Genomic DNA, 9,034 nt, shown 5'->3' with positions numbered 1-9,034 from the left:
TGACCAACTCTTGACTTCGGCTGGGGTCATCTCAGGGTCATGGGATCAAGCCCAGCATTGGGCTCCATGCTCAGCAGGGAGTCTGCTTGAGATTCTCTCTCTCTCGCTCGCTTTCCCTCTGGCCCTCCTGGCCTCCACGCTCTCTCTCTCTCTCAATAAGATAAATATATCAATCTTGGGGGAGGGGGAAGAACAAGAACATTCAGATTACAGAGAGTAGCAGAGCTAAGAGATGATGTAGCTCTCAGGGGGCAAAGAAAAAAATCACCTGGGTTCCTGACATTCCAGTTTCTAATTCCAGTGCTTCCTTATAGACAGGACATACTCCCAGAATGCTACCACTAATTCTCCTTTGGCTTGTGCTAGCCTGATTGGGATTCTGGAGCTTTGCACAGAGAGGTGTGTCTTAGACATTCATTTATCTGCAAATCTCAGTCCATCCAGCCAAAAACATCATCGAAAACCAGTGCCTACAAATGCTTCGTGCTGGATGGCCCAGCCTGCCTTCAGTGAATTCTAAGAAGCACCTATTTCTGTAGCGATCTCTCGTTCGTCTAAGTTCAGTATTCGCTGCCAACCAACTAGCCGTGCACAATCTCAGTGTTTGTAGAGGCTGGTTTAGTGAAGGAACCAATGGATTTTGTCACAACATATATTCTATGTATATTGTACTGCGATAGACCCTATTCATTCTGAAGATCTCCCCAATGGCTCATCCAATCCGCAGCACCTACAATGCATATTTACTGAGCACCGGAGAGTGCAATCTCTGACAAGGAAACCAACTCAGAGCTTGTACCTTAATAGGGCATTGCTCAGATTGCTACCCCTTTAGGCAGTGTGCTTTCATTTGCACTACCATATTACCTTAACTGACTCAAAATTTCGGAAACCTGAAAAATGACTCTAAATCACAGACCCCAGTTCCTTATCTCACTCATTTTTATTCCTCTTGGAATTTATGTCCTGACTTCACAAGTCCAAGAATGATTGCTCCGGCTGTCTGCACCGCACGACCTGCTGGGGGCTGGAAGCCCCAGCTGTGCTTTCTCTGCCTCCGACACCTCCCCTGGCAATAAACAGAACTCTATTAGGGCTTCCCTAATGGCTCCTGAAGCAATGGGCAACACTGCAGCTCATTAATAGTGGATCTATCACCATGGGGCTAGAGGGAACAAATGTTTATTTGGTTCCAGAAAATGAGCCCACCCATTAGACAATGCCCACAGAGGTGAGGTGGGAAGAAGCCATTTATAGAAAGAGAAGCTTATTTTGCTGAAACCTCCGCTGCAAGATGAAGTGTTAGTTAAAGCCGTTGCAGCAAAAGCCCACTGTGGCTGACGCTGAGCCTTGTAGGAAGGAGTGGCCTCTCCAGGGGGAGGTAGGAAATCACACCCATGCCTCAGATTGGGAAGACAGGTGCCTGCAAAACCTCCCTCTGCAATTCTCCCTTGCCTTCCCAGCTCTTCCTCAAGGAGGTCCAGCGAAGCGGCTAGGACTCCCACTATGGAGAAGGTTTGTTTTTCGGTTTGGGGGTGGAGTCGGGGGAAGGTTTGCATTCAGTTTCCCTGAGTTCTCAAGTGCTCACTGTGGGTCAGGCACTGTTCTAAGTGCTTTGTGGGAACCAAGCGCGTTTAACCCTCACACTGAAGTAGATATCCTTGGTAGCCTCATTTTTCAGTCGGGGAAACTGAGGCTTAGAGAGGCCAATTAACATGCCCAGGGGCCCACAGCTAAACTGTAAAGGAACAGGAATTTGGACATGGGCCAACTGGTTCCAGAGCACACAGTCTTAACTCTATCAAGTGATGACTAACAATATTAGGCAACACAATGTTGTGTGTCTTCCTTCCAATACACAAAACACCTTCAAATATGTCGTCACACTTATCCATGGTGAAATACTTTTCTAATCTGGAAAGGTGGGGTCTAGGTAATCAAATTTGGGACAGAACAAGGAAGAAATTAATTTTGTGAAAGCATCTGGCTTTCAGTATGGATTCATCTGAGAAATGGGGGCTAAAGAGGTCCCTTACTTTAGCCTTCTTGAGTTATCTGATTTTCTACATATATGATCCCACAAAACAAAAGAAAAGCTTAATCCAGTCCCTTATGTCCTCTCCTGAGGTCAGGAACAACATGTCCATCTGATTTTCTAAAAGCCTCCCCAGGCACGTGCTTACACAGGTTTCTTGATAAAGCAGGTTCTGCTTCAAGTCTTTCACTGTCTCCTAAGGCTAAGCTGAAGCCAATTCTCCCTGCTCCCTCCCTCATGTCCCCTAAAGACAATCCCCTCCCCCATCAGTGTTAAATACAAATCCAAATGCAGAAGAAACCAGGGATGCAGTAAGATTTAGAACAATTACATGCCTCAATTTTTTTTCCTGCTCTTAATCTGCAGGATTTTTTTCTCCTTCTTCAATCCATACCTTCTTATGTCTATAAAGCTGTTGTCACTGATAAAGCCAGTCACGGGAAACAAGGCACATCCTTTTAACATTCTTCTAGCTTGCCGAGAAAATGAGTGATGCTCATTGAAGCTATGGCAAAGTACCCGTCCTGCAGGCCCCTTCTCATTCTCAAATCCAGGCCACCCTGGGAACACCCCAGGCTTGCAAATGCTCAGTATTTGCAGAGGAGGAGAAAAGTTTTAGAAATTATTTGAAGAATCCCCCAAATGGAAGCACAATTCTCAGCACCAAGTAGACAGGGTAACATAAGAAAGTGGAAAAAGTAGGCTCCTGCAATGGCCTGTTTCCAAGAAAGGCCTCCATTGACTCCTAATGACTGAGATCCCTCCTTAGGGGGCAGCGACTGGAGAAATGCACAGCTGAGGATGAAGCCTGATGAAGGAATTACAGTCTGTAGCATAAAGAAGCCCAAAATGGAATTATTTGGATAAACTGGATGTCTGGCGGTGGGTGGGGGGAAGGGAGGGAGTCACAACAGCATGCATTCCACCCCCAGTAAAGCACAGCGTAAGCCACTTAGCCCTCAGGTCAGGGGCAGGACAAGAAGGCAGTCCATTCTGCACTCAATTCCAGAAAGACAAACCCAGCTGATGTTTTCATTTTTTAACTGATCAGACTGAGTTTTCGAAAATCATATTGTATAAGAACATATATTGACCTGAAAAAAATATGGTTCACAAAAATTGTTTAAACAAAAAGAGTCATTTCCTCAAAGAGCACTTTCCTGAAATAAAACCCAGCTCAGATGGTTCAGGAGACTTTAATGATGGAACTATTAACAAAGGTGGAAGCAGGGTAAAGAGAAACAAGATCGTTGGGACACCCATACACTAGCGACAGTGGGAAGCTATTACTACCAGGAGGCTTGGAGGGACAAGGGGAGGAAATGGCATTTCTGGAGCCTGGTGAGAGCTGGAGCCCAAGAAATGCCCACTGCATTCCCAAAGCAGGAAGAGATTTCTCTCTCCTCTCACCTACCTGTCTCCTACTGGTTGAATTCAATCAGAAAGCAGGCAGCAGAGGACCTAAAGTAATGCATTGTGTGGGTATGCATGGAACAGGGCAAAGAAGGATGGAGAGTGGGGCATGACATCAATTCACGTCACCAATTCACAGTAGTATCTCAGTTCCTTCTTATCACATTATCCGGTTTTTCCACTGCACTAATCATTACCTGATGTTTTATTTTTGTCTCTCTGTTCCCCCTCTCCCACCATTAGAATGTAAGCTCCTTGAAAGCAAGGATTTTTGTCTCTCCAAAACTATATCCCCACATGGAGTGTTGGAACCCAAGAATGAAGAAGGCATCCTCTTTGGAGGGCGGTGGAGAGTATGGCCCAGCACACATTCTCAGAACATGTACAGGGTTAGGAGGGCATCTGCGCTGGGAAAGGAATGGTGGCAGAGACTCCTATATGTATGGCTACATCTAGAAGGATTGATCAAATAAGTAAATACATTAAAGATAATTCACTGTTGGGGTGCCTGGGTGACTCAGTCAGTTAGGCGGCTGACTTTGGCTCAGGTCATGAACTCAGGGTCCTGGGATTGAACCCCGTGTCAGGCTCCCTGCTCAGTGGTGAGTCTGCTTCTCCCTCTCCCTCTGCTCCTCCCCCTGCTTGTGCTCTCTCTGTCTCTCTCTCAAATAAATTAATAAAATCTTAAAAAAAAAAAAAGATAATTCACTGTTAGAGAAGATACAAATATGGAAAGGGAGAAAACCTGAATGAGCCTTATGGTGATGGATTGGAATTAGAAGTATTGGTGTGAATTCATGGTTTTCAAGATAGTTAATTACTTCTCAGCCTTTTGGCTAAGATCAAGTGAAGATAGCAAGACAGATAGATAGATAAATGTACAAGTAAATATAGATGTAAATGTGTGTATGTGTTAGTGTGTACATTCTGTGTGGAAGTATGTGGGTGTATATTCCCAACTGTGACCCTGAGTGGGCCTTGCAAGAGGGACGCCCTAATAGTAATGAGTATGCTTAGCACTCAGATCTTGGCTTCTATTTTTTCAGATTTTTTTTTTTTTTTTTTTTTTTATTTGACACAGAGAGAGAGGGAACACAAGCAGGGGGAGTGGGAGAGGGAGAGGCAGGTTTCCCGCTGAGCAGGGAACCCGATGCGGGGCTCGATCCCAGGACCCTGTGATCATGACCTGAGCTGAAGGCAGACGCTTAACAACTGAGCCACCCAGGCGCCCCTAGATCTTGGCTTCTAAATACCACTGTCCCACTAAATGATACTAGGACTCAGGCCCGGGGCAGGAGCAGTACAAGATGAGCCTACAACATCTTTTGCCAGAAAAGAATGACCAAAGAATAATGAAGACATGTCAAAAGGACACAGAAGTCAGTTTGAAGAGCTTCTACTAGCCAAACTGGGACTATTTTAGCATAAAAATAAATAATGATGAGACTGAATTTAACCCATCAAATAACATAGGAAACTCTGGGCACATTAATCAGTTGATTAATTGAATGCTTGGTAAAGAATAGGATATTTACATAGACAGACAAATACTTACCAAGTTACCAAAAAAAGGTAATGTTGTACTATGGTTATGTAAGATGTTACCATGGGGGAAATTATATGAAGGATACAGGGACTTCTTTTTCTTTTTTTTTAAGATTTTATTTATTTTTTGACAGAGAGGGAACACAAGCCGGGGTATCGGAAGAGAGAGAAGCAGGCTTCCCTGAGAACAGGGAGCCCAATGCGGGGCTTGATCCCAGGACCCCAGGATCATGACCTGAGCCGAAGGCAGACGCTTAATGACTGAGCCACCCAGGTGCCCCGTACAGGGACTTCTTTATATTATTTTTGCAACTTCCTGTGAGTCTGTAATTCTTTCATAATTTAAAATAAATTTTAATTTTAGGGGCACCTGGGTGGCTCAGTCGGTTAAGCAGCTGCCTTCGGCTCAGGTCATGATCCTGGGGTCCTGGGATTGAGTCCCACGTCCGGCTCCCTGCTCAGCGGAGAGCCTGCTTCTCCCTCTCCCTCTGCCTGCCACTCTGCCTACTTGTGCTCTCTCTCTGTCAAATAAATAAAAATCTTTAAAAAAAAATAAATAAAATAAATTTTAATTTTAAAAAAAGAGCAACTTTACATTAGAGAAGCCTGTCTGACCCATGACCTTAATCAAGAAATGAAAGTTAACATCATCTGTAATGGGACAAATCAAAATTATGTGCAGCCTGATAGGATGCAAGGAGAAGAATGCAGTGTCACCTCTGTGATTTCCCTGTTGGAAGACACAGTCTGAATCTAATCCTGGAAAACAGCAGGCAAACCTAAGATGAGGGCCCAAATTGAGGGACATTCTACAAATTAACTGGCTTGTAATCTTCAAAAGTGTCAAGGTCATGAAAATTAAAGATTGAGGAACTGTGCTATACTGAAGGAGATTTGAGACATAACTAAATACAATGTGATTCTGATCCTTTTGCCATAAAGAAAATTATTGGGACGATGGGTGATTCTTGAGTGGGGCCGAGGATTGGATTGTAGAAAAATGCTGATTTCCTGATTTTGATGGTTATATTGTGATGTATATATATATATATATATATATATAGTGGTTATACTGTGGAAAATACAAACTAAGAGTATTCCAGTGTGAAATTCCTCTGTATTACAGTTGGAATTTTCTATTCGTTTGTGATTGTTTCAAAAAGAAGTTTTTAATTATTAAAAAAAAATACAACTAATCCCCAGCACCTAGAACAGGCATGGCATTCCAAGTGCTCAATAAATATTTGAATGAATTAATGAACTACATAAACAAGTACAACAAACACATGCTTAGAAATAAAGACATCCAAATAGTAACAGTGGTTTATTTCAAGGAATGGATTTATCATAGGTAATTTGGGTATTTTTTTTTTTTTACTTCGTGCTTTTCTGTTTCGTATATTTTTGCATCAAACCTGTTTTACTGGGGTGCCTGGGTGGCTCAGTTGGTTAAGCGACTGCCTTCGGCTCAGGTCATGATCCTGGAGTCCCGGGATCGAGTCCCACATCGGGCTCCCTGCTCGGCGGGGGGTCTGCTTCTCCCTCTGGCCCTCTTCCCTCTCGTGCTCTCTCTCATTCTCTCTCTCAAATAAAAAAAGAAAAATCTTTAAAAAAAAAAAAAAAACCTGTATTACTAATTGTTAAATTGGTCAAGGAGCCTGATGCGGGACTCAATCCCAGGACCCTGGGATCATGACCTGAGCCAAAGGCAGCTGCTTAATGGACTGAGCCACCCAAAGGTCACCCTATTTTTACTTTTGATGGTAATATGTACCATCCAGATATCCAGCCTTCCTCATAATGGAGGGTCTCAATCCATAGGCATGTAGACCAAGCAGTGAGGCGCTCTATAGTCACCACATCTACTCCTCACAATAATTCTCTTCAGTACATAGCATCATCCTCCTTCTATCTATGAAAAAACTGGGGTTCACAGACACCAAATGACTCTCATCTGAGACCAAGCTCCCTTTGTGCCTTGATTTGCAAATATTCTTAAATCTTTTTTCTCTGGCGTGCCTACTGCACATCACGAAGGCAAAACCTGCATCTGAGCCCTCTGCCTGGCTGGCGGCCATTCACTCAGCATGCCCCAAGCCAACTCCTTCCTGACTTCCTCCAGTGACCCTAGCTCTTCAGCTTGCAATCCCCTTTGACTCCTCCCACAGGGTTCAGCAAACCTTGCAGATCCTCCCTCCTCTTAAGTGTGTCCCCCATCTGCCCTCCCTTCCATCCCAGCAACCACCACTCTGCTTCAGCCCTCACTACCTTTCACAGGAACTGTGGTTGCACTAAGCTCCTAAGGAGGCTCCCAGCCTCCACAATCTGTCGTCTCCAGTCTCTCCCACTGTGCCACCTGGGTGATCTCTCCAAAGCTCAGCTCTAGTCCTGCACTCCCCAACTTCCAAACCTTCTGAGGTCCCCTCTGCCTGCTCCTTTCCCTGATATTTGACCCAACCTACCCTGCCAGTTTTGCTTCCAAGACTCCCCTCCCATACAGCCAAAATGAATGCCTCACTATTCCTTGAACAGACTTCCAGTGAGGTTGTTTGTTCAGCTTAGAATTTCTGTCTGCCTTCTCTTCTGGGCCATTCAAGCTTCACAAAGCTGTGCTTTATTCTGACTATACTCACTTCTCATTCTGCTCACCACCTCTCCCCGCTCCACACCCTGCATTTATTTGTAAACTCCTTGAGAGCTGAAATTCTACCTTCTTCATTATTGATTGAAATGTTTTCACACTGAGATACAACTGATAAACCACACGACCTATTTTCTAATTGGTCCAGCCACTCACAGGGACCCGGATTAAAAAGGCACATGGTGTGCCAGGTCTGCTAGTGGCAACAACCAAGCTTGGCCTATTTAATTTTTTTTCCCCTCCAAGCCTGGCCTATTTGAACCCAGATCTTCTCACAAAACTGTCACTTCTGGCCAAGTGCCCATCACAGGCTTCTAGAAGTTCTGATAGCTGCCGGCTGATATCTGGGACAGTCAAAGCACACAGAACATTCTGGAATTATTAGTCGTACGAACAGACTTTGCGCTGAAGAGAACATCAGATCAACTTCATTGTTCAACAACAGAAGAAATGAAGGCACAAAAAAGAGAAGAGACTCGACCTAAGTCACACAACAAAGCAGGAAAACACAACTAGACCGAGAAGTGACCCTCCATGACGGCCCTTTAGGCCACGCTCCTCTGTACCTTGGAGCCATACAGACCTAGGGTCAGCCGACTCAGCCACCTGTGGTCACTGCCCAACACGTCACCACCTGTTTTCTCTCCCTCATCTCAGAGACCCCTTTGTCCTTCCCACAGTAAAATCTTTCCTCCCCCCAAGTCTCAGGTTTAAAGATAGTAGCCCAGGGCGGCGAGAGGACGACTCTGGGCTGGATCAGTTGGCTGCGGACAGAGAAAGTACCCGTTGCTGGGTCTGACACCCAACTTCTTCAGAAGAAGCCGACTCCTACGAGCTTCCGGGATCAGAACTCAGCCTCCTACCCCGCCCGGCCCCGCCCCGCAACGCGACCGGCCCCGCCCCCAACGTGCTCGGCCCCGCCCCAGACCCGCATGCCGACACGCGGCCCCCTCGCCTGGCCTGGGCGGAGCCGAGCTCCAATCTCCGCCCTCCCCCTAAGATCCATCCTATTGGCGTAGACAGTCAGAAGCCACGTCCAATGAGACGGAACGGGCGGCCGCCTGGTCCTATCCGCTGCGACAACACAAAAAACGGACGCAACTAACTGGCCGACGCTACACCGTGGTCTTTCCGGGTCCTTCCCCGCTTAGACCGTACTCCTGCGGGTCCCGGCCCTGAAGGCGAGCCGGAAAGGACCGTCTACTAAGTAAGTGTTTGCCGCGGCGGTGGCCGTTGGCGTCGGTCCGGTAATCGTAACTACCCTGTTGGATTTTTAGGATGTTCTCACTTTTAAATACTATAGTTCTCCTGCGGCTGCTCTCCCTCAGAGCTCGGGGTGGGATGGGCCGTGGGGGAAGGCCCGAGAAAGGGGCGGGGAGCAGCGGAGCACGTGGAACGCC

At 46.0% G+C, this 9,034-nt stretch overlaps 1 protein-coding gene across 4 annotated transcripts in view; it reads left to right on the top strand.

The window, feature by feature from the left end:
• Nucleotides 1-8,702: 8,702 nt before the first annotated feature.
• The window catches only part of DCAF4 (DDB1 and CUL4 associated factor 4), a 29,740-nt gene continuing 29,408 nt past the window's right edge, over nt 8,703-9,034 (top strand). For 2 of the 4 annotated variants that reach the window (XM_081830305.1, XM_081830302.1), the window contains exon 1: nt 8,711-8,841. The gene's annotated coding sequence lies outside the window, so the exon portion shown is untranslated. Of the gene's footprint in view, nt 8,842-9,034 lie in introns of all 4 variants that reach the window. The other 2 variants (XM_081830303.1, XM_081830304.1) reach the window with 2 other exon arrangements.

Source organism: Leptonychotes weddellii, chromosome 9 (assembly GCF_054177405.1).
Source record: "Leptonychotes weddellii isolate Sample4059 chromosome 9, ASM5417740v2, whole genome shotgun sequence".
In the NCBI taxonomy this organism is placed as follows: Eukaryota; Metazoa; Chordata; class Mammalia; order Carnivora; family Phocidae; genus Leptonychotes; species Leptonychotes weddellii.
The sequence above is the reverse complement of the archived record's forward strand: the minus strand, read 5'-3'. Positions and strand labels throughout refer to the sequence as shown.